Source organism: Oratosquilla oratoria, chromosome 1, assembly GCF_046742065.1.
Source record: "Oratosquilla oratoria isolate Oo_2021 chromosome 1, ASM4674206v1, whole genome shotgun sequence".
Classification (NCBI taxonomy): Eukaryota; Metazoa; Arthropoda; class Malacostraca; order Stomatopoda; family Squillidae; genus Oratosquilla; species Oratosquilla oratoria.
The window spans coordinates 61,122,986-61,127,985 of NC_134777.1; the positions used below are offsets into that span (position 1 = coordinate 61,122,986).

The 5,000-nt window shown below is 42.0% G+C and overlaps 1 protein-coding gene and 1 long non-coding RNA gene across 2 annotated transcripts in view; both read right to left on the reverse strand.

The window, feature by feature from the left end:
- Positions 1-5,000, reverse strand: part of LOC143031913 (purine nucleoside phosphorylase-like) — a 98,710-nt gene that overhangs the window by 55,676 nt on the left and 38,034 nt on the right. The gene's annotated exons all lie outside the window — the stretch shown is intronic.
- Positions 4,796-5,000, reverse strand: part of LOC143032062 (uncharacterized) — a 10,390-nt gene continuing 10,185 nt past the window's right edge. The window contains exon 2 of the long non-coding RNA XR_012967072.1: positions 4,796-5,000. This exon is cut by the window's right edge and continues 150 nt beyond it. This is a non-coding gene — a long non-coding RNA (uncharacterized LOC143032062).

Here is a 5,000-nt window from a genome sequence, read left to right on the forward strand (position 1 = left end):
GTCGATGACTAGTCCCTTTGTATTGGCTGTCACCTGAAGAGTAATAGAAGAAAACCTCCTTTTTGCGAAGCGAAAGGGTCAAACCTCTTAATTGATTAACCTTTTGTAACTGCAAAGAACGATCTGTGTTTTTACTCTGTCTACCTTTGAGTGATTTCATTCTAACTGAGGACAACCCTGTGAGCAGTGAAAGTATAACACTATGCATACCTATGTAAAGTATAACTATGAAAGTATAACTATGACATTTGAAAATTGTCTACGGTTTTATTGATGTACAGGAATCAATACTATGTTGAGAATCACCTATAAAAAGGAACCAAAGGGAAGCAATTTAGCTCCATATGGAGAAATATATACATATTCCACACAGAAACACCAATCCCTCCGGACTGTAACATTTTGGAACCAGAAGGCCCACAGACGAAGGTATCAAATTCTGATCCAAACATATGATCTGTCACGTGAGAAGGAACGTTAGCTTCCCCTTCATAAAAAGACCTGGACATCCTACTCGTTGTACTTCGAATCCGCTTCTCCTCGAAGGTCGGCAGTTTTGTGTTCAAGGATTGCCTCCTCCTTGACAATCTCCGTGGTCATGATGTCTGCCAGAAGCTTTCCAAGAGATTTGGCCTTTGTGAATGAGAGAACTCTTGAGGTTAGTCCGGTGATGCGCCGCCGTGACATGCACTCAGGTGTGGTCAAAGCAATAACCGAGCCTCGGGGATTAAAGTCAGTTTTAAACCTGCATTATACCTTGAGGGCGATCTGTTTCATAATGTCAGCATTATGCTGCCAAGATACTTCTGCAGGGCTGAATAGGGTTGTTGGACTTTCCCACACAAAAAATATAAACTAATTATTTAGCTGGAATAGGTTAGTTCCTTTGACTAAGTAATCCCTAGCTACGATCATGCTTTAGTTCAATGATTCTTCACCTATTTTTGGTTCACCGACCCCTTTCAGAATTTGATGAAAGCTATAAACCCCCTTCCCCAGGAATATTCACATAAACACAACTTTGCACATATATATGTATAAATAATGCAGATTATCTATTGAAATTTGATTATTCCATACATGTATAAGGTACACTAAGTATTATTAAACTTTAATGTAAACAATCTAAAAAACACTCCATATTATGCAAAATGATACGTCAGCAATATGGTCCTCATACAGAGTGAAGGATATAAGCAAGATCGAGAGAATGCAAAGGGCTGCAACCAAACTAGTCCCCAGCCTGGCAGATAAACCATACGAGGAGAGACTAAAAGCAGTGGGTCTGCCAACTTTGAAAGATCGAAGAGAAAGAGATAATATGAATATAGAATTCAGGCCATCAAAGGGGATATATTGCATTGGCAGAAGAGATCTGATTAAAGATCGGAGGGGTTGAAGAGGTCATGGAAGTAAATTAAGAAAGAGCACATGTCTAAAGGATGCAAAGAAACACAATCCCCACTTCCCCGTTCCTCAAGGAAGTTAAAACCACCGTCCTGTACTTTTTCTGGAACCGCCAATGTACTGCAGAGAAGCGTGTTTGTGATACGAGAGAGCTCACTTGTAGTTACATTCAGAATCAGGTACATACATACATACATATACCAAGGCTTTTCCCCTCTTACAAGGGAGGTAGCCAAAAAGGAAAAGACATAAAATCATTTCCACCCATTCCATCCCTGAATACACTCCACACCCCTCCACCCTCCCTCTTATCTTAGCACCTCCTGGATGACGGGTCATCCCTGCACCTTGTCCACTGCCCTGGGTCAGAAGCAGTGTCGCAAGACACAGCACATCCACAGCAAGGCCGCTTCATTCAATCGGCGACCCCCCCTCTCCGTCCTCCCATACATAAAAGGAGAAGACGGGGAGAAATCCCTTCAGGCTGCGTCAAATTTTGCTCACACATACTACCTCACCCCCCCATCCCTCCGCCCATTCCACCTCATGCATCACAACATCATCCATATACAACCATTCTCCATTCACCCCTGTCTTCTGTCCTCTCCCGTCCTTCCTCAACAGACATTCCCCTCTTCCCCAAAGCCCCCTTCACCCCATCCATCCACCTCATCCTAGGACGTCCCCTCATGTTCACTCCCTCCACATCTGCCTTCCATACCTTTTTCACTAGTCTTTCTTCACTCATTCTTTCCATGTGTCCAAACTATCCTAATATTCTTTCATCAACCCTATCTCCCAACTCCCTTTCCAACCCCGTTCTTCTCCTCACCTCCTCATTTCTCACTCTATCTAGCCTAGTAACCCCCATCATACTTCTCAGACACCTCATCTCAAACACATTCAAACTCCTTCTCTCTTATGTTCCATGTTTCTGCCCCATACAGTGCTGTTGGCACAATCACTCCTTCATACAGTCTCCTCTTAGCATCCATTCCCAAATGTTTATTCCTCATTACACTCTTCAATGCACCAAGGCATTTACTCGCTTCTCTCAATCTACATTCTACCTCCACCTTCACTCCACCTTTTCCTGCCACATTTGCACCCAAGTATCTAAAACTATCCACTTCCTCCAGTCGCTCTCCCTAATGCTCACTTCCAGTCTACTGCCACTTTCACCCCTTGTACATCTCATCACCTTACTTTTACCCACATTTATCTTTAGCTTTCTTCTATCACATACTCTCCCAAACTCTGTCACCAACTTCCTCAGTCCCTCCTCCGATCCTGCCACAAGCGCAGTGTCGTCAGCAAACAACAGCTGGCTCACCTCCCACTTTTCTCCATTTTCTTTAACCATCTCCAATCCCTGACCCACTACCCTTGCATTTACCTCTCGCACTACCCCATCCATGTATAAGTTGAACAGCCAGGGCGACATAACGCATCCTTGACGAAGTCCCACCTTTCCCTCGAACCACTCACTCTCTCCATTTCCAATCCTGACACAAGCTCTACTACTCTCATAAAAACTCTTGACAGCTCCTAGAAGCTTTCCCACTATCCCATATATCTGCATAACCTCCCACAGTGCCTTCCTGTCTACCCTATCGTAAGCCTTTTCTAACTCCATAAAAGCCCAAAAAAACATCCTTCCCCTTTCCTATAGCTTTCTCACATATCTGTCTTACCACAAAGATCTGATCTACACAACCTCTAACCGTCCTAAATCCACACTGTTCCTCACCAATTACTCCCTCTGTTCCTCTCCTAATCCTCTCAATCAAGATCCTCCCATAAGCCTGCCCAACTACACTTAACAAGCTAATCCCTCTGAAACTACTACATTCACACTTGTCCCCTTTTCCCTTATAAAGTGGAACTATACAGGCACTCCTCCAGTCCCCTGGCACTCTACCCTCTCTCCAGCAAACATTAAATATCCTCACCAGCCAGTCCACCATCACTGTACCTCCTTTTTTTTTTTAGACATTCTGTATGGCATCCATCCAGACCAGGTGCCTTACCTGCTTTCATCATCTTAACAACTGCCTTCACTTCATCCTTCCTTATTTCTCCTCCATTTTCCTCACTCATCACGGTCATTGTCTTAGCATTTCCCACTGCAGCTATCTTTCCCTCCCTATCCTCCTTCACATTTAGCAACTCCCTAAAATATTCTGCCCATCTTCCCCTTACTGCCTTCTCTTCCATTATCATCTCTCCATCTGGACCTTTTACCTTTTCTTCCCTACTTGATTCGCCTCCTCTTCCTCTCTTAATTTCTTTCCAAAACATCTTTTTATTACTTTCAAAATTTTCTGTCATACTCTTACTCCAACTCACATCTGCTCTCCTCTTTGCCTCCTTTACCTTTTGCTTTACTTCTCTTTTCTTTTCTTTGTACCTCTCATATGACTCCCTCGTCCTATTTTGTAACCAATCTGTGAAAACTCGCTTCTTCTCATCTACAACCTTCTTTGTTTCCTCATCCCACCATTCACTATCCTTCCTTCTATTTCCTCCTGTCCTTCTTGTTCCACACACCATCCTTGCACACTTTATGACTCCCTCCTTGAACCATCCCCATTCCTCCTCTACACCTAGCTCCACTCTATCCTTCACTCCCTCCCACTCTTCCTTCAGCTTCTTCTTGTACTCCTCCTTTTCCTTTTCCTTTAAAGAATCAGGTAAAAAGAAAAAGAAAAAAATCAGTTGTAGTTACATTCAGAATCAGGAAAGAAAAAAAAAAAAAAAGAAAAAAAAAAAAAAAAAAAAAAAAAAAAAAAAAAAAACAAAAAAAAAAAAAAAAAAAAAAAAAGTTACCCAGGGCGTAGACCACTCGAACTCCTCCCCTCTACTAAGTATCAACCTTCTACAAAGGGATCGACTCTCCGTTTTCTCTCACAAAGTTACCGACCTGGTTTCGTTTTCTTCTACGGAAGGAATCCACCCTCCCTCCATTACTTCCTCAAAGGTGTCAACTCATCTTCGTTTTCTTCCACAGAAGAACCAACCTATTTCCATTTTCTTTGAGGAATGTGTTAAGGTGGCGGCACACTAGGCTAGAATGCTACTTGCTTTTGCTACATCATTTGAGTATCTCAACAATGTGTTTAAAGGTCAACTGAAAAGGTTTTGGATTTATTTATATTTTGTTATATCATGTATGAAAATATAACTTACAAGAAGCTAGAACACTAAAATACACGTTTGTAGCATTCTATAGCCTTGATTTTATCCAAATAGCATGATCTTAAAAGTGCCTGACAGCAGACGAACTTTTCAATGTCGTAGTTGCATTTTCCACCGCAAGGGCAACTGATGACGTAAGGTTTGTTGTTTACATCCTGGGCATGAGCAGCGATACGAAAGTGACTTCACATCGAGTGAAGAAGATTTATTGGATTTAGATGCCAAGCTTCACATTTACAGGCAAAAGTTTCAAGGATTCATGAATTACAAATTGTTTTGATCTGTGATAAGTTACAATAAAACAGGCCTATGTAGCAAAGAGAATAGAGAAATCATTTGACTGAAGGGGAGAGGAAGGCTAGCAAAAGATACTCGCAGACATGTCTATAAAATTA